General features: G+C 37.2%; 1 protein-coding gene across 2 annotated transcripts in view; it reads right to left on the reverse strand.

The window, feature by feature from the left end:
- LOC137160848 (uncharacterized) overlaps positions 1–21,652 on the reverse strand; it is a 258,303-nt gene that overhangs the window by 58,944 nt on the left and 177,707 nt on the right. For both annotated transcript variants that reach the window (XR_010921985.1, XR_010921986.1), the window contains 5 exons: positions 11,550–11,636; positions 9,191–9,298; positions 5,206–5,345; positions 2,883–2,987; positions 1,999–2,129 (listed from right to left, as the gene is read on the reverse strand). The gene's annotated coding sequence lies outside the window, so the exon portion shown is untranslated. The remainder of the gene's footprint in view (positions 1–1,998; positions 2,130–2,882; positions 2,988–5,205; positions 5,346–9,190; positions 9,299–11,549; positions 11,637–21,652) is intronic.

The following is a 21,652-nucleotide window of genomic DNA, read 5'->3' on the forward strand; positions in this document are numbered from 1 at the left end:
GTGTGAAAAGTAAACACACAGTCGAAAAGGTGGAAAAGTAAATTAGATCATAAAATTTAATCTAAGGTAAATAAAAAGTTTTACTTGCTTAATTTCTAACCTGATAGTGTCCCAATAAAGCGGAAAAATAGCACATTATATATTATATTCCATGATATTGTCTTTTTTCCTATTAATACTCCCAAGTTTCACCTATTGTACTGAACCCTTTTAAAATTATGTTGTTTCTGCAACTAAAGCTGTGTCTTAATATCTTGATTACCAGTAAAATTGTAGACTGAGTGGCAAAAATAAATGTTTGTATAACCACTGCCCTTTCTGCAAACCCCCCAAAACCTCACTGATTTAAAAATGTTACTTAAAAAATCAATATTGCGATGCATTTAAATATTCCAGGATTACATTGAATATAAATTTTTTTTCCTAAAGCACTTTTTACCTAATTACCTAAGACATAACAATCATGACACAGAAATTGTATTGAATTGCATTTTCTTATATTACTATTAGACAACAAAATATTAACACAATATGAAGATCTAATAATGTTAATATTTCTGAACAACATTCATGCCATGTAACATTAAACAGTAAGTATGAAGACAATGCAATATAGTTCAAAAATAATCAGTTTCATTTGAGAGAAGTGTCAGTGAAAATAGATTGCTTGTAAGCAAGAGTCTGAAAGGTAAAAATATTGAAGCCTAGGGACTCCCATTCTCTTTATATCTCACACACATTAGGTCTCCTTGCTCCATTGCCTGTTGTTAAATATTACTGGACAAACTTGCTAGCTTTTATTCTCAGGCTTGGCCACTACAGCACTAAATGCTACTTAAATAAATAGATGGCATGACATTATAATCTAGGTACCATTACATCATGTTTTGATGTTAACTTTAAAACACCTCCACATGTCATTGTCAAGCACATAAAATATGTACGCCTTATCAGTTTCATATTTAATCCACTATTCATTCTTCTGTTTAATAGCTATAGATTAGTAGTGATTTTTTATACAAGAATAATGCTAATCTTGAGTGATCCTTCCTTTAAATATTTTATAATATACTATTTTTCACTTGTGTGACATAGAACATTATGTCCATCATCATGCACTGTGTGCTACTAGTCAAATATACAGAGTAAGACTATGCAGATGTAATACAAAACAGAATAACATGAATGAGATAATGCATTCATATGGCATTGAATACTTCCAATCATTTATAACTGCAGAGCTGCTGTATGTATTTCGTATTCCATACTTGAAAGTATTACAGTTGCCTGTGGAAATAAGGAAATGTAAAACTAGCTGAAAAAATAAATAAAATAAAACTATTTCCTAAGGGACATTACGGAGTCTCACCTCATCATCCTGAGGCATCAGGGATTCTATGTTGTCTCTGTTTTTATTAATAATGCAACAACAGTCTTTCAACCATTCTTCCTGCAGGATAAATGCTCTTTTTTTTTTGGCAACTAAAGACATGTGATTAACTAGCTCATAGGCTAAAACCTGACAGAGGTTCTCAGTATCTACCAGTCTATCCATCTGGTACCTAGAGGAGAAGCAATAAATGGATTATATATCTATTTAAAGGGGACTTTTATATCCCCTCACAAAGTCATTACATTAGTAGTATGAACTTTGCTCTCTTGCTCATAATATAATTAAACCATTCTGTTAATAGTTTAATTCCTATTTAGCTTCCATAAGACAATTTTCTATACCTGGAAGCTGCAAACTAACTAGAATGCTCAATGGGAGAACAAGACTTTACTGACATAGTTGCATTAAAATAAACAGCATGTGCATCTCTTGAGAGCAGAAAAGCACTTTGTGTTCAGCGTGTACAGCTTTTGCTATTCCTAATATTGTTTTCTGAAGTAAAACATTTTGATACTCTCACTTTTTTCATTAAAAATGTATAAGTTGAATAAAGAAGCATTATATATTTTCATCTGTATGTAACTGAACCAAAATTCATCTCTTACCTTGTAGGAAAATTGAATAGCTTCATGGGTATAAGTGGATGAGTGATGTATAAAATGTTCTCCAACTAACTTTATGTATGATTTACATTTTCATGCCAGGGAAACTTCTCACTATTAGCATTTCCAGAAAGCTAAAGAAGATAATGATATATTCAGTATAATGCCAGTCAAATTACTAGAAAACCAGAAAAAAATGTTAAACTTACATACAGACTACGTTTTCTATACCAAACTATTTATTATTAGTTTGACAATTTTATTAGTCTGACAATTATCAGAAAAAAATTAAAACACTGGTGACCCTCAGAGAACCTTTAAAAAAAAACTACTTGGTACAAAATGTGTCCAAGTTATTTGTCCCATTTTACTTTCATTAAATGCATTATAATCAGAGCTGGGCAAAAATTTTTAGATGACTGATTTATTTGTCAAAATGTAGTTTCAAGTTGACTGAAACTATTCACAAATTCAGGTCAAATTTGGTGAACAGTTTCAGGGAAAAAAATATTTTTTAAAAAGTCTAATGTTCAGAACAAAATGTTTTGACTTTTCATTTAGAAATAATGTTTGTTTACAAATGTATGTAGATTTATTTTAAAAAACCCAAAAAACAAAGGGTAAAAACACACAAAAACTAAATAAAATTAAGAAACGTTGAAGAAATTCATTATAGGTCAAATTAAAAGGAATTTTAAAGAAATTGTTTTTGTTTGGCCACCAAAATCAGTTATCAACTCAGCTTTAATTATGTGACCAACTTACAAGAACAAAATAAAGGAATAATACAGTTTCAAGCAAACCTGTTCACTATTCTATTTCTATTAAAATTAAACTGCAATTTGTATTTTATTTTTCAGAAAAGGATCAATATTTTCTTTACTTACCTTTGGAGATATTTCAATGCAAAGGCTCTTTTGTTCTGCAGGATCCAATGTGATGTAGTCCAATATTCATTCCTTTATTGCACCAGTGTAGATATCCTGTGCTTCCTATGCAACAACATATAGCAACAAAGAACATATAATTATTAAAAGCATTAAATAAATGTCACTTATTATCTCACAAAATAACGTGTGTAATCATCTTTAAGGATTTGTTGACAATAGATGATGGAAAACAATCCTTGTTGTTTAAGTCCTAAATGTGTTACTTACACAAAACTTTGAATATGAGGCCAAAGTATATAACAACTCAGGCTTAGTTTTAAGCAAACACCTCATATGTTTCTATGATGGCGCAGATTAGCTCATTTATCATAATTATCTATGTCTGTTATCTCAAATTGTATCACATAATTGACTAACAATCACTGTCTTAGTGTTCAAAGAGCTGATACAACATCAATACAATGTAAACCTCTTAATGTATCAGGAACACAAAGGAAATATAGATGAAAAGTAAAACACTGAAATCTAATATTGTAAAGACAAGGAGATGCTTTTAGAAAATGAATATGTTTATATTCAAGAGGGCATCATGCTTCCTTCTCTGATTCTTCAACAGCACAGTATACACAGGGTAAAGAAAAGCCTAAATTTCCAATGGTGCTGCCCATTCATGCTAGTCTTGCTAATGTAAAAAATCTAAAGAACACTAACAGGGAATGGATGGCTTAGAGAAGAGGTCATGGGATTTAGGTCTTGATCCTACAAGCATTCCTTTGAGGTGCCCAACTCTCACAACTCCTGCTGATTTAAAGAAAAGTTGAGAGTGATCAGCACTTTACAGAATTGAGCCTCGAAGCTTTTCACTTCTAGACTCCAGCTTAGAATGCAGTCAACACCAGGGGTGACCAAAATATTATACGGCTGTGCAGCAAAAAAACAATTGGATGCCTCAATCCATTTGTCAGTGAACATGGGTCCCCACCACAAAATTGGTGTTGATTGTCACCCTTGTAGAGACCTTCAGCAAAGAACTGCAAGAGAAAGGACACTCTAATGCTGGTCCTTCTTCATCAAATCTGAGGTTCACTGGCAAAGTACAGTAAGGTATCTTGCCAATTTGCTTTCTATGATTCATGTATTCTGTGGATGGGGGACATCACTCTCTAGAGTTGTTAAGAAGCCACTCTTCATGAATACTAAATTCACATGTAAAAAGGGAATGTGTGTGCAGGTTTTTCTTCTATGAGAGGCAGCAAACAAGGAGTTATAGAAGAGACACAGTCAACCCGAAAATCCTGAATGAAATCTCCAAAAGTGCATATTTGTGACCTTTCTCTCCTCCCATTCAAGTCAATGGTAAAGCTCACATTGACTTGAATGGAAGCAGTGTTAGGCCAACACAAAGCATGCTTCTGAAAATCCCATCCAAGACTTCCCTCTGACAATGTCAGTAGTGTCATAGAGACTCATAATATCATGCTGAATTTTGTGATATTTGGCATTTTTCTTAAACATGCAGTGCCTGGAGTCAAGTGACTACGTGAGAATCTCAGCTTTCATTATTATTATTTTTTAAATAAGTAATATCATAGTCCTCATGATTGCAAAGAAAAGTTTGAAAACATGATCTGAGTGCACTGCAAAGGCTCAGGAACCAGAAGGCAAATACATTTTGTGTTGTTTTTATGATGTTTTTAAAATTTCATCTCAAAAGTTTTCTGAGGCTTGCACACAATTTGAGCTTAGCAATACTCTGGAGCTAATACTGACACAAGTGGCCTCTATGATTATTGCAAGTGAAACAATATTTTCTCTACTTTTCCCGCTCGTTTACTTTGACATACGGTCCGCTGTTCTCTTGTTGGTGCTCACCCCTCACCAGGCTCTTAAACGGGGCATTTACCAATAACGGCAGCAACAAAGCTGAAAGGGAAACTGACACTAAGAGGGCAACAGACAGGTTTGTATCGAGAGAAATAGGAAGTAAAATGAAGTAGATCTGAGCATTTTGGTGTTGCTCTTGTGCCCACCCAAAAGACACTTCTAGTTCTAAACATCAACCGGGAGCAGAAGAAAACCTTATACACTAAAGGCATTTTAAAATATTTCAGGACATATTAATTAACATGTGCACTGACAGAAAACTTCACATTTCAAAAACTTCAAGTTAACAGTGTCCCTTTAAGCTCAGGAGGTTCAGAGAGGGTTAAGCTATAACATTTCTCAATGGCAATAGTCATTGGAATACTCCCCCCACTGTACTTGTCAAACATTAATGTAAAACCAATAATAAGTCATCTTCCCAACATTTTTCACACACCTGCATTAAATCCCGAAGGGATTTGTTCCACTCGCTGTAGTGTTCTCTACTGGGATGTCTGAATAATTTCCCTGAAGCCAATCTGCACTAAGCGGACTCACTACAGAAGGTCGATGGATTGTTCAATAAGCCTGTAGTATCTGCAGAATGAAAATGGAATGGGAGAAAAATATGATTTCTGGTAACTTTGCTGCTCTGTCAGCAAATCCTGAGAGAGAGAAAGTATAAAGGTTGTTTTCTGCAATATATGTGACATCCCAGTTTGAGATGTCACAGCTCATGTTATTCTGTGATAAGCTCTGTATTAATTAATACAGACATGACAGATATAAACCTATAAGAACAATTATCCTGCCAAATACAGACCCACAGATTAATAGATTCCAAGGCCAGAAGGGACCTTTGTGATGCTCTAGTTTGACCTCCTGTATAACACAGGCCATAGAACTTCCCCCAAATAATTCCTAGAGCAGATCTTTCAGAAAAACATTCAATCTTGATTTAAAAATTTGTCAGTAATGGAGAATCCACCATGACGCTTGGTAAATTATTCTAGTGATTAATGACTCTCACCATTAAAAATTTACACCTTATTTCCAGGCTGAATTTGTGTAGTTTAAGCATCCAACTATTGGATTGTTATACCCTTCTCTATTAGACTAAAGAGCCCATTATTAAAAATGTATTCCCCATATAGATACTTACAGACTGTAATCAATTCTTCTCTTTACCTTTTCTTTGTTAAGCTAAATAGATTGAGCTCCTTGACTCTATCACTACAAGACATGTTTTCTAATCCTTTGTTCATTCTCATGGCTCTTCTCTGAACTCTCTCCAATTTATCAACATCCTTCTTGAATTGTAAACATCAGAACTGGACACAGTACTGCAGCAGCGGTCACACAAATGCCAAATAGATAAAATAATCTCTCTACTCCTACCTGAGATTCCCCTGTTTATGCATCCAAGGATCTCATTAGCCCTTTTAGCTACAGCATCACACTGGAAGCTCACGTTCAGCTTCCCAGTGACTCCTAACTCTTTTTCATAGTCACTGTTTCTCACGATAGATTCTCCCATCATGTAAGTATTGTGTACATTCTTTGTTCCTAGACGTACACATTTAGGTGTATCAAAATGAATATTGTTTGTGTGCACCCAGTTTACCAAGTGATTCAGATAGCTCTGTATTAGTGATCTGTTCTCTTAATTATTTATCATTCCCCCATTTTTTGTCTTATCCACTAACTTTATCCGTGATGATTTTATGTTTTCTTCCATGTCACTGATAAAAATGTTAAATAGTATAGGGCCAAGAACAGATCCCTGCAGAACCTCACTAGAAATACATCCATTCGACAATGATTCCCAGTTTACAATTATATTTTGAGACCTAGCAGTTACCCTGCTTATAAACCAGTGAATGTGTGCCATTTTAATTCTATATATTGAGAGTTAAGCTCATGCTAAAGCTTTGACTTGATATTTCCTTGATTAACTGTTGCCCGAGTGAGAGTTGCTTCATTTCAAATTATAAATTAAGTTAGTCTTCACTTTATTGTCAATTTAAGTCTTGAACACTCTACAAGTTTCAAAATACTCAACAGTTTACCTTATGACGAAACTCTGCAGAAACATTTTGATATAATCATAAGAGTCACAATGATGAGAGAATATTAGTTAACTGTAATTGTTGTTCTTTGAGGAAAAGCATCATAAAAGATCACCTACTCCAGTCTCCACCTCCCTTCAACAACACCAAGGTGGAAACTCAATAAGCTCAACATTCTGAATCTCTGGTCCCACAAGGGGCATAAAGTTGCCAGCCATTGTAATGGAAGGCATGCATCCCCTCATGCGTTAGTCATCAGTTCCTTTTAAAGCAAGATGTGAAAGGATTATGAATTATAAAGATAAAACAGGTTACTGAAGCATCAGCTCTCTTCTGATGATGTATATCTTTAGAGGACAATTATTACAGGTAAGTCATCCTCCCTTAAAAATACCCTACTAGATAGATTACTACTGTGGCAGACTTAAAGGCTCTGGGAATGAGTATAAAAAACATAAGACCAAAGGCCTGCAAAAGGCAGTGGAAGGTAACATCAGGTAAACACTTCCTTCCCCACCCACCCACCCACCCACCCACACACACACACCCACACACATTTTTATAAATGCTTAGAGTTGTTGCACTTTCAACAGTTCCCACAACAACCAGAAAAAAATAAACACAGAGAAACAACTAAAAAAAAAGACAGTTTGTGTAACTTTGGCCCTGGCCCACACCTAGAAAGAGGTTTTTTGATACACCAAACTTGACTCCTATCTCCATAAACAGCATGACTGAGGAGTAAGCTTTACTTCCTATCTGATCTAGGTTCTTCGATTTTCTGTTTTGAGTAGAGCTAAAAGATTTAATTCCCTTTAGATCCATCAGAGGTTCCTACCACCAATAACTAATAACTTGCTGTAGCACATGGAAAAGACAGACGATTTCCCTGCCACCGATGGGGAAAAAGGAAGTTGCAACCACAGCTCCTAGCCTAGCTATAAAGCCTAAATATATTGGGAGAGCTGTCATGCCATTGTACTTCAATGTTAGGATACCAAATAGTTTGTGAACCTTCTCCTAGCTAAACAAGGCAGAAAAATTCATAGCCTGGGTCAATGAGACCCCAAACTTCCTAAAGCACCTATCACTGTAGGAGGTAATAAGAAGGGAAAGTACCAGTGAGTCATCCTACATTTTAGACATGGCAGTCACTGCCTCAGTGATCCACTCTCTCTCCTCTGCCTCATATCCAGAAAGGTTACCTTGACAGGGGCATATTCAAGAAACTTTTCTTTGACAGAATAGCATATTATATTCCATTTTTAGATTGTGGGGAGAAGGGATTATCATGGTATCTAGCAGTGTGTCTGGACTGTTGTGTAGCCCCACCCTGTCAGTAGATGCTGGGCCCTGCAGAGAAATGCTTATTGAGCCTATTGATTCACTGTGCCAGGTGTAGCTTGTTACTGCACACTTGGCTGTGAGGGAAGAGCAGAGGAACCTACAGTCTGGGACTGAGCAAATCGTAGTGGAAAAACAGTAGAAACAGTCATGCCTAGGGATGTGGCTAGGGCTGGAGTTTACATTGTTTACTTTGTTAATAAAAGTCAAACCCCCAGGAAAGGGTTGAGTTTTGAACCTGGGTGTTTGGGAGCATGGGGTGAAAGGCACCTGATCACAAAGATAGTCTTCTTAGATCTGACTGATGCTCATAATGTCTTTCATTCATATAGCATCCTTCATGCTGAAAGATTGCAAAGCACCACACGAAATATAGCATATAGGAATCGCTTGGATGCTGAAATGCAATCACGTTTGGGTCGGTTGATGACAGTCAGCTAGCTAGCTTGAAAACATACTGTGCAAGAAGAAGAAGATGTTTGACCAAAGGCAAACATCTACTGTTTTGAAAAGAACAACGGGGTCATTTGTGTCCACAAATACCAGCTAGGACCTTGGTTTACAAAGGCCTTACCCAGATGACCATGACAAAGAAAATTTAATAGAGCTCACATTCCACACCTTGGAAGGATGAAGGACTGAATGGTCCCTTCTGGGATTCAAACTCATGGTTGCAGGGAATTTAGGTAATTCAAAAGTAATGCTGAGACCACTAAGCATTCCCCTCCAACTTTAACTGAGGAATAATCAATGTTATGCTGAAATGCCAGAATCCTAATAGCTACTTCTAAAGACTCAGTGGAATAAACTATAAAAGAATTGCAAGAATTATTATATACTAAATATAGAGCAGATATTATGTAAATAAAGCACAAAATATTCAATCAATTTTAAAATAATTAGCACTTATAAATCATAGCTTTATATTTTTAAAGTGCTTTATAAACATTGGCTAATTAATCCTCACAACACCCCTGTGATCTGGGAAGCTATTACTATCAACATCTTACAGAGAGATAACTGACTTACCCAATATCACAAAGTAAGCAAGTGACAGAGCCTGGATTTTAATTCAAGAGTTCCTAACTCCCAGTCCGGTTCTCATTCTTCTAATATTTTTAATGGAATCCTATTATTCTATGAAAACAATGAGATTATCAGAAGTATGCTATTTACACTTAAAACATAGTCAGAACCTATTTTGTCACACAATATCTATCAGCTACAATACTAAAGTTTTTGACAAATATGAACTACAAAGAAATATACATTATTCCTTTATAAGTGTGGAAAAGTAAGTTATCAGACATGTATTATAATTTCGCAAATTCTGATAAGGTCTACCTTAAAAGGTAAAACAAAATTTACTTTAGCTCATAAAATAGAGTTTTCGGATCTTACTGCCACATGCTTGCTAAGCTACTGCATTTGTTACATATTTTTAGACAAATTTTTTTAAGATAAATTCTGTAAAATCAAAACCAACTTTCAGTGCAAAAAATACAGTAAGCAGAAAAAATGTATGTTCATAGTCTCAGAGCTGCCCCAAGTCCTGAAGGGAGTATAACAAATTCACAGGTATCTCCGAGTCCTACATTTTGCATTCCGGTCTTTGAGTCAGCTTGCAGGTGTTTAAAAATGCATGCAACCAGACAGCTCCCCTTTTGGCTACATGTCTGAGAAGGCTCAAACATCTAAATTATTCTATCAAAGGTCAACAGTAACAGATACCCAAGACTGATTTCAATCCAGCTGGAAAGAACTACAGAATACAAAGACCTTTGGTGTTTGGGCATTTTTCTCCATTTTTGACCATACTTTTAAGGGATCTGCTCCCACAGGTATTTTAAAGAATGAAGGAAACCTGGCAGAGTGTAAGACAAGTTTATAATGTATATGCTTTCAGAGTCACATTCACTTAAAACCTGCATCACAAACAGATACACAATGCAGATACAATGGCAGAATTTCAAATTAAGCACCATATTATGGTATTTGTGTCATAGCAGTACTAGAATTTTTCAGGTCACTGAACACAGATGACATCAAACACATTCATGTCTCAACACTGATATCAGCAATGAGGAAAATTACAGCCTTTAAAAATCTCATAATTCCATCCCCATTTAATATCACTAAAATACTTATGGAAGACCTTTGAGGAACAAGAGACAATTTCTGTTCTGTTAGACTGGTGCAATTTCAAAGTAATTTAATCAAATTCAACAGTTACTCTACATTTCCACAAAGGTGTAAGTCAGAACAAATTTTGGCCCAAATTCAACACTGGAGTAAGGAGGAATAAATAACTCCTTTGACTTTAATGGAGTTATACTCGTTTACTGCTGAAATAATTTTTACTCAATGCATGACTCCCAACAATGTGAACAACTGGTGACTCGAGAAAAATTTTACAATTCACACTCAAAAATAAGTTCACACATAATATTAAAGATTGCCTCAAACTAAACTTTTTCCAAATGATGGATGTTTCATATGGTATCAAATCTGTAGACATAAGCACAGCACGTAAGGATAAAGCAAGAGCTATGCGGAACTCAGTAGTTTTGTTTTTCAGAGGTTCGTGTGAAGCATTATTTCAGTGTTGATGTATATGAATTCATATCCCTTGAATTCAGGATTTGCAAGAACCTCAAAAACTAAAAGTAAACTTGGATTTAAATTTCTCTGAGTGGACAGTACCCTAGCACTGTGCCAAAAGCAGAATTACCACTGGTAAAAGGGAACATGCAAATACAATTCCCCAAACCTAAACCGATTAACAACCTGTGGTGAACATTCCACATTTCAAAACTGTTTAAATCGCTATCAAACATTTCAGGGAGATTGGAACATCTAAAGAAAAAGCAAATAAACCACCTGTTTTCTCCAATATTGTTAATTAAACACACACACACGCACACAATATACTCTTTCCAATGTTACTCTAGTGTGTTCTAAGTTCCTATTTAAATACATTGGTAGAATGTATCATATTTCACTAGGGACATATGATATAAGAATGAATGAAAGCACATTCATTTACTTGTTTTTATCTTGGCAAACTGAAGAGGTTAATCATATTTTGGCTGTATTATCAGTAGAACTTCGTAGCAGCAGGTCTACATTGGAGGATTTTTTCAGCTATAGCCAACACATTACTACAAATGTAAGAATACCTGCATTAAGTATGCTTTAACAAATTATTTTTTTTTTAAAGATTATAATGACGGCCATTTACCAACAGTTTACAAAACAAGTGAAGCATTTTATAAGTGATTCCTACTGTGAGTATTTCTTCTAAAAATATCTTTAAAAAAACTGAATATATTCAAGAAAAAAATAAATATACATCCCAAAAAATAGTTTAAAATAAACTAACAACCACCTCTATTATTCTGTTCCTCCAAATTGTTGTCATGACGCAGATTCTTTTAGTAGCATCTTCTACCTCCATGGCAGAAAGTAAAGACAACTGTGATGAAAACATAACAGTGTGAGTGTACCAAGACTCAGACCAACATTTTTAAACATGGATGCCTAAAGCTGGGCATCTAAATCCATAGTTAGGATCCATTCCTGCATTGGGAACTTTCTAGCATGGCCCCCTGTGCCTGAAGTCACTGGGCCTCTGCACAGGCACAGAGGATCTACAGTAGCAAATCCCAGATGCACTACCAGGGCTTTCAGTACCGACATAATTTTCAGAGGTGCTGAACATCCTGCAGCTCCCATTGTAGTCTGTAGAGCTGCAGGATGCTCAGCACTTCGGAAATTCAACATAAACTTTGGTCTATAAAATGTATTGAATACTTATGAACTTAGTTGCATAAATGTAGGCATCTATGTCTGAAAATATTGGAATCTGATTTTAAGAAATATACATATTAGTGAATAAGTGTCAGTGCGCAACCATGATGATTTTTCACTGGCTACTTAAGATCAAAACAATTTTTGTTTCTTTTTTTCCGAATCAGACTAGTCATTAATTAGACAAGTAATTGTTTGCAGTTGCTTATTAAGTAACAAATTTTTAACCCAATACAGTATTTTATATTCTCTGAGAAAATGAAGTAAAATCCACAGTCTATTTACTGGAAAACTTTTTTTCTTTCTGAGTCTTTCTGAGTAGTTCTATAGACAGAGGTTTTCAGTATTTTCTTCATCATACCCAAAAAACCCTTGTCCTTACTGAGAATAAAGAGCAACTACATTATCAGCTACAGAACTAAGCAAAACAAACCAGCATCTAATGACTTGTTACTTTTTAAGAACTTAACCCATCATAAAAGATGGACAGAATATTTGGTCACATTAGATCTAGAAATCTGTCTCTGCACTTGTGGACCAGTCTGATCTATACAGGAGACAGCCTGTGTAATGGCAAAAAAATAAATCAAATCATGCCATGACAGAGAAATGCAGAGTTGTTCAGTGAATGAAAAACCCATGAAAGGGATTCTGGTTCCATGATCACTGCTACGCGCTAATCAAATCTGTGCATTTTCTCCTCACACAAACCACATGAGAGGAAGACTGAGGAAACCTGGTCAGTTCTTTTGGTGAGTTATTTAAAAAACAACAACAACAACATGCAGTTAGAGTGAAATGGAGATCTACCATCACTGGAGAGAAGAACTGACAGGGCTTTCTGCCTCCAGTGTATCATGGAGGTACCTTGTCCCCAAACAGTTGATGCTATGAGGAACTTCATTATCTGATCCATTTCCTAGTTTGTCTCCTTCCCCACTTCATCCATTGCCATGGGTGTAGTATGTGGGGGGGAAGGAGGCAATCATCTGTTTGGTAGTCCCCATCTCCCCCGTAGCCCCATGAAAGAGCTATCAACCAAATAATTTTTTTGGGCCATGGGGCTTTACAATTTTTCCTGAGTTGACTGACAGATGTATTAGATATCACTATAATCAAATTAACTACAGTAACTGTAAATGTTGTAACTACTAATTAGGTATAATTATCTTACCAGTCATTTGGTTTTTCTGCTTTAAAATAATTCATGTATCTATCCTGCCCCAAACCGTTTCCTTATATGCAGGCCCCAGAGAAGTCATGAGCCTCGAGGGCTTTTTCAGAAGTGGTATTGCTGCCACAGAAGCAAAGTATCCCCCACACACCTTCCCTCACGAGGAAGGAGTGCAGAAAAAAAGAAAATTGACTGGAAGGTTTAATGTATAAGGAAAGATTAAAAGAGCTAAATTTGCATCATTTGCCTTGACTGGGCGGACTGTAATAGTTTGTAAATATTTGAAGAGATTCAGCACTAAAGATTAGTGAAGAATTATTTAGGGTGAAACAAGGAGGTATAACTACTAATAATGGGATGAAATTGAGAAAGGGAAAATTAAGGCTCAATGTAGGGAACTTTTATTAGGACAGTGGGTTCTATTAATCTGTGGAATCAGGTAAAAAGCTCCATTTCTGGGGATATTAAAAACGAAATGTTAGAAAATTCATCAAAATGCATTGGCAGTGGGAACTGGAATAGGCCGCCTAATAGGTTTGTTTCCATCTCCAATCCCAATGATTCTGTAAATAACTAGCTATGTAAAGCTGACTCTAGCCACAGACAGCCACCAAAGCAGCGTTACAGAGTCTGACTGATTACCATGCATATAGCACCGTATATGGCTCCAGCACAATAGAAATGATGTTGAAGGATGCATGGCATTCGTCCTAGATATCTAAAAGACCTCCTCTCTCATTCACCATAACCATTACCTCCCATGATGGCTACTTTCCTCTGGAACGATGACACTGTTGAGCAGGCTAAGATCCATGGAAGACACAACTTTCACAGGAACAGGAGCAAGGCTATGGAACCCACACCCAGCTGAAATAAGAATGACCATCAGCCTTGTTGCATTCCAAAACTTATGTTTTTGCACCAACTGTACTGCAACAGCACCCTTATATGTTGACACTGCAAGTCACAGTTCTTAAAGCCTGTGGAACCCGGCATGACTCCTCGTAGAAGGAACCCCGTCCGGGGTTCTAACCTTATCACTATAACTAACTATAACAACTAATAAACAACAACTCTGAACAGTAAAAGAAAACTAGGGAATGAGCTACTTGCACACAGCAAGAGGCGATAGTTCCAGCAACCGTCACAGGCGGAAAGAAGGAACTGGGGACCCGCGGAGCCAGCAGCTCCCTTTATACCGCGATATGAGCGCGGCACTCCAGGGGGCGCCTGAGCTGGCCATGCGGGGCTTGCTAGGGAAAAAAGTTCTGGGAATCTGTGCACGGGGCGCGCACACACCTACATTGGAATGCATATGAGCAATCACTCAAAGAGAGAACTATCGTTCCTGGAGTGAGTCACACTAAGAAGAAATAAAAGACCGTGGTTTTGCTCATGGGGGTGCTCAAATATCATGGTGATTGATGTTAATATAAGAAAACCTAGAGAGGTATATAGATCACAAAGGTTTAGGTACTTCTATCTATCTCCCCTGAGATTGGGAGTTAGTTACCTAAATACTTTGGAGGACCTGGGTCTTAGAAGCCTAAATCTCACTGAAAAAATCTGGGAAAAAGGTAGATTTAGGTATTTTCATAAGCCCAGCTTCAATTTTATGCAAATACTTCTGAGAAAGGAAAGGCTCTCTCAAAATAAAAAGGAAGTCCTTTTGTGGACAGTTTGCAAGGTGGCAGCCTTCATAAAGATTATTTTAAAGCAGACAAATTATATGATTTTGAGGTACTTTCACCTATTATAATAGCTCACTATCACTACACACTCAATGTTATTCTGAGTACTCTACAATCATATCCATGTGTATGCAAACACGGTACGCTATAGCAATTGATGTGTTATTTAGCAGCTAATGATGTTTATAGTTTTAGAAGCTTTTCAACAGCTATAAGTACAATATTTCAAAAACTGCATGTCAAATTTTCCATGCCTCTGGGAGGACAAATCAGTATGTACAACTGGAAGTACAGCAGCAGCTAAATATATTATAATCAGTAGTAGGAAGACAGAGTAAATCAAAGGTAAAAAGTAAAACTAATATAGTAAACAGAACTCACATTTTTCTTTTCTGAAAAATGCGAAAGACAATGAAAAATGCTTACATTAAAACTGTACTTTTATTCGCTCTAAGCTTTTTTTCAAAAAATATATATTTAAATTATTATCTGTATCACTGGAGGTGTTGGTAGAGTCTCCATGGCAAGGGTTGCACTGAAATGTGCACTTAAAGCAGTACTAAAATCCCTTTGTTTCACATGTCAGTGAATACACTGAAGATCTTTACATTTGGCCCAATAATTCTTCAGAGGATAACTATACTTTCCATGTAAAATTTTACATTTACTAACTTGGACTGAAGCAATATTTCTGAATGCCCCCTTTTTGAAATTTTGCCCTGTTTTTCTCACATTACTTTGGGTTCCTCTAGTTAAACAACCAGGGTCCCCACTATCTCCAGACATTTCCCCCTCCCTCTCTCTCTCGCTCACATACAGACACTCAGATATCATGTTGGATCATATGTACTTTTGACGTTTTTTAATTAGACACAAAGATCTATTCCTCTAAACCTAACTGCGTTTGGCCAAGATTAGCCAATAGAATTGTCAAGCTCCACTAGCTATTTTGAAAAACAAAACCTAGAATATTAATTTTCATTTTTGTCAACATTTTCTCACCAGTTCTATTCCTGAAATAAGTGTGCGGCACATATAACCCAGCAGGCTGGGAAGCAGACGGTATGAGAGTGATCTCTGGAGAAGATACATGCCTCAGCATGGCCACAGGTAGGGTGAGCAGGAATCTATGTGTGTGGTATGGGGGACAAGGACAGTGGAACTTTGGGGAGGTCAGGGAGCCCAGTATCTGAGTTCTAAGGCACCTCTGGCACACCAAGGCAGCAGATCAGGCTGGAAATACATGGACTAAGGCTGATGTAAAGGAGGTAATTGAGGCTGAGAAGGGAAACTGATGAGTGACACATAGAGTGTTGATCACTCAGCTGCTTATTTCATTATGTTTTAGGGTTTGCATTGGTGGACTCTGCAGTAATAACCTTAACACTAAGCTGTTGATATATTTTGTGTGGGGAGGGAAAGATGGCTTGCTCTCCCTCTCCCAAATGTCCTGATTTCCTTTGTTTCAAAATCTTCATATAAATCATTAAATTAGGATACCACATCATAATTCAATCCAGAACCCACATTCTAAAAGTAAACAAAATAGATTTAGCAGCAAACAGTCAACTAGCAAAATAATAATACAGCATTCTACCAAACTAGAAAGAGTTGCTACACTTAGTTCAGCCCCGTCATATGTAGGTGCATAATTCTCATTGAACTAAATAGGTGCTGAATTTAATCTATAGCCCATTTTTTAATTTTATAACAGTAGATTTTTTTTACTATAGCCCCACCACTGTAAAAAATAACTTAAATTAAAAAAAAATCAGAAGAATTAAATAAACAAAGGTTTAGTAATGAATTCTCTTTTTACCAATACAAAGTGACCTTCACATGAGATATCTCTTGAAAAACTCCAGAAAAATTAACTTGAAGCACTATGAAATCAGGGCTAAGAGACCAAGACATGCTAATGCAGGGATGATATAGACAAGGATGAAAAGGAATAAAACAAATAAAAAGGAATAGCAAATTAACCATATTCCTTCTTTTCCATCCAGCCACATGCACAGTTAAGAGAATGGCTATATCTGGGTTTCCTCTGAGAATATATATTATATGTATCTCTTGTGCTTGTAAAATGCTCATATTATACAAGAAGAGATTTCACAATCTGTGAAAAATATTCTGACCGTGCTGGTACCTGGTGTAACTTCAAGGATGGCATATTAGCTCTTTCCAACCTGTGAAGTCATTCCATTCAACAAAGGGGCAAAAATAGTAGGGGAAAAACACCTTTAAAAGGTTTTTCATGCTTTTTTCCCTTCCAAAATTACAATTACTACACAGTTTATAAGCCTGCAGCTGGTTTTAGCAAACTGCCACTTGCAGGTCTCACATGACAGAGAACTGATGAAAGTGACAAGCGAGAGTGTTCATTCATTGCTGCTGACAACCCCACTGCCTTTCTGATCCCTTCCTATGGAAAGAAGAGATTGGATGGGGGAGGGGGGAATAAGGTAGACAGTTATTTTTAAAAGTCCATATTTTCAAATCTGCCTCCAGCCACTGAGTCTGAGCTCTTGCTAGCTGCCTTTGCTGGCTCCCATCACCCACTTCCGTTTCCATAGAAACCATAGCAGCAGCATTCCCAATCTCACCAGGACTGTTCTGGAGTTTGCACATTTCGGTCATTTCCAAACCCAGTCTGGCTGTAGTCCTGGAGACCATGGCTGCTGCAGTCAGTGTTAAAGTCTGCATTGCTGGCCTCCCACCACAAGGAGATGTTGTGCAAATAGGAAGTCAACAAATGAGTCTTCTTCCCACTCAGGATGGTGCTCAGAATAGTCCTTGGCACACCAGCTGCTCTCCACTGGGCTGTGGGACCCAACTGGAATGAGTGACAGAGAGGGAAGAGATGACATATTTCTCCCCTCCAAAACTCACAGCACAGGGGACAGACATGCAATTATAGGGAGGCATAGTGATCCTGGAGACCAGCACGACGAAGGTAGCTGTGCCCTGGCCTCCCTAAGACAAAACAATATGAAAAGGAATTTTTTAATTTTTGCTCCCACCCCCTGAAGAGTACAATGATCAGTCATGGAAAGAGACATAAGAACATTCACACACTTGAGCAATCTAATTGGTGGGACATGCCCAGGTGCTTTGCAATAGCACTTACGTTATTATCGTAAAATACCTTTCTAAAGCACTCATCACTGTAGCATCTAGCCACCTTACAACAGTTACCCCTAGAAAGACCCCCCAATTTAAGACATTTCCTCTCAGTGAGCAGATGCCAGTGGTCAATTTTCAAGAAGAATCATTTTGTCAAAGGGATTGGGCGGGAGAGGAGGAGGGAGACAGAGAGGGGGGAAGGAGTGTGTGTGTCTGTTGGGGAGGTGGGGTTGTACACAGAGGTTCAATCTGCTGCATACTCCACCAGCTGCAGTTTATGTGTTGCCTTTACAGCTGATCCAAAGAGGAATATATTGTGAAAGTACAGTCTTGAGGTGACAAATATGAGAGTCACTGTCTTTAAATCAGCAACAGACTGTGACTTCAGCTGAGTAGTCAAAGGTGAAAGAAGGTCTTATGTGCCTTAGTCTTGCTGGGCAGAGTGGTGTCTACAACACAACTGGCATAAGTGGCACCCTTGTTTTTTAGGATCAAATAGTATAATGCAGTCTGAATTATTCTCTTATTTTAATGGTGGCTTCTTTAGGCCAGGTTTGAGGCATACAGTTGGGAAGATACAGAAAAATTCACCCTGCTACTGTCTGTGTCTCACCTGTTCTGTGAACAGAGGATTTGAATTTAACACCTTTCACTAGACCTAGAGAGGAAGGATGTTCTAGTGATAAGGGTAAAATGGGGATAATAGTACTTCCCTACCTCACAGAACTGTTGTCAGGATAAATGGATTCAAGATTATGGGGCATTCAGATACTGCAGTAATAGGGGCTATATAAGTACCTACGATCGATAGATGATCTCTCTTGCTCTCTCTCACAAACACACAAGCACATTTTACTGGTACAGGAGAGATCTCTTCCCTTTGCTTTCAGAATAGTGTAATTTCTAAGAAGTTGATTCAAGCATTTAAAATGCCAAAAGGCATGAATAAAACTGAGAAAATTGATTTCTTTATATTCAAGTCTATGCCATCAGCAATGAACACACTCTGCCATTTTCTGCTGCTGCAGGCCCAGAGGAAGATGGCAACTGCTATTGAAGATAAAAATTATTTTGTAGAAGAAGTGCTTCAGGAATTACGGGTGAGAAATGAAAAACTGCAGACTTTTCTTACCTCTCTAAAGGAGAGGTTTGAAACCAATGCAGCCACAATCTGCTCACAGGATAAGAGAGCAAAGGAAACTGAAGGAAATGCCTTGATGGACTGGAGAAAAAACCATAAGAGGTAAAAAGAAGAGACACTGGAAATTTCACCCAATCCATTTTACTAGTGTTTTCACAATTTGAAAATAGAATGACATATGGAGTATGTAAATAACAGAATGCACATCTATATGTGCAGGGTATGAACAGGGAAAGACATTCTGATCCAAAAGACTGAATTTGTGGATGGATCTATATTTTAATGTGATAAATCAATACACTTTATGAGGAAAAATTGTATCAGATCTTCTCCAAGATGGGGAGCACAAGGGGAGAGGAGGTGTGCTGCTGCTGCTGTCTGACACTAGGGACCACCAGGGGGTTTGAGGGCAGGCACCTGGGTATGCACAGGTTGAATTGCAGTCAAGTCTTTGTGCAGGGAGAGGTAAATTTCAATCTTAGGGCATAAAGTATTGTAAGGAGTTTATTCAATGTGCACATCTTCAATTACATATACCTTAAGGCTAAGGAACTGTGAGCTAAGCACAGATGGATCAGGAGGTATTAAGATGAACATCTCTGGATCAAAGAATTTATAAACTCCAGAAGGCAAATAGTCAGAATTATTTCTTCTTTTTCTTTTGTGGACACAACCTCAGAGCATGTGACATTTGAATAGTCAGCAGTCATGCAACACTTGAGAAATCATCCAGTAGGTCAAAAGCCCGAACATGTTTCCTACTCACCACCAGCACGTACTGAAATGTGTGTGTGTGGGGGAGGGGGGACAACACACACGACAGGGACGAAAGTTGCAGTACTGCATAACACTGCTCACCATCTGTGATTTTTGACTCACAAAATTGTGTATTTATTCCATTTATAATCACTTGGACACTAAGTGCCCTTCCAAATCATTTTAGCAGCTTTTACACTTCAAAAAAACCCACCAAAACAAATTGAGTGCAAGCAGGGAAGCAGATTTGCCAAGGATTGTTGCCATCCTATTCAAGATAGGAAATACCAGAACTAAGGTTGCCTGTGCACCCTTAATTCTGCCCCTGGTAGGTATGCATTATGATACACTCTTTATTGACATGATGACATACTGTATTTTTCAGAACCCCACTTAGCGTATGGGGCGGACCTCTGTTAAAATGGTGCTGATATGGTAGAGCTATTGAACTGAGGGATATTTTACACAGAGGACCTTGAGTAGAGTTTCGCTCTGGGGAACGGAGAAGCAGAATGATAGCAGTGAGCCTGGTTTGAAGCCAAATAAAATCCAGCACCTATGATAGTGAAGGGCTAAGGATCTACAGCAAACAAGAAAAGAAGGGGACAGGAACCAGACTGGTGATGCTGCGGCCAAAAATCTTTCATTTATCACCAACCTGTACTATGTTCAAGCATTTATCTACATGTGAAATACCAATCACTTGAGCCATCCAATCCCCTGAAAAAATATTCTATTACAGTGTAAAAGAATCCAGGCCGGAAATTATCATGTTCCAATAAGTTTTTAGGAGAAATTTGTTTCATACAAGTGTTTTGTTTTTCTTACATATAAGTTGACTTTCTGTGATGAAACTGACTTGGGGAAGAGTCTAAAAAGATACAGTGGCCCAATAGCACATGTATGTGTCATAGGATAAATATGAGCTACACTATGCAAGAGATGTTTTTAATATGACTGTTTTGTTATTTGTATATTCTTAAATTTCTCTTCTAAAATTAGAGACTCAGAGTCAAATCCAGAAAAATCCATCTGTCTATCTGTCTAAGATAAAGGTTACATACGTTTGCAAGTGCCTACCTGTTTATATATACAACTAGATGATTTGAAAAAGTAAATACAGGTTTCTGCAGTGCTACACCCAGATTTCAAAATCTGGTCCTTAATATACCAGTTAATCTAGTCAGAGAGAGAAAAGAACAATGATTAACTTTATTAACAGAGCAGCACTGATTTTATGAGGTTTTAAAAATATTTCCAATTTCCTGCAACTATCTGCACCTTTGAAACATATCTTAATTACATTATATTTCCAAAGTAGAAAGTCAGTATATTGCTACAGATATTAAAACTATACGCCAAATAAATATGACCTGGTTCATAACCTCAAGGGAGCCCCAAGCACAGAAATGAACTCATCCTCCACTGAGCCATAGTGAGAGAAAGTCAGTGGTGAAAATGATGCACTCAGTCTCCAATGGAAGGGTGACAACTGAAACACTTAAACAGCAGCTCCTCTGGTTAATCAATACTGCTGTATTTGGTATCAGTTAAGTAAGAAGGCAGAATTCCCCCACTTTACATTTTTAAGTAGAAATCTAGAACTTTGAAGCTGAGGTATCAATGCAAGCTTGTATTTAAATGTCACTGGAGAATTATAGGTATAATAAAAATTGCAGCAATAATAAAAACATGAGTAAGGATATACTGTGGGGCCTGATATGCAAATCTTACTCCTGTGAGTAGTGGTTACTCACAAGAGGAGTCCAGTTGACACACAACTTGTTTTGGGT

The sequence above is a fragment of the Emydura macquarii genome, unplaced genomic scaffold, assembly GCF_026122565.2.
Source record: "Emydura macquarii macquarii isolate MOO-44397 ecotype Brisbane River unplaced genomic scaffold, CSIRO-AGI_Emac_v2 contig_2205, whole genome shotgun sequence".
Taxonomy (NCBI): Eukaryota; Metazoa; Chordata; order Testudines; family Chelidae; genus Emydura; species Emydura macquarii.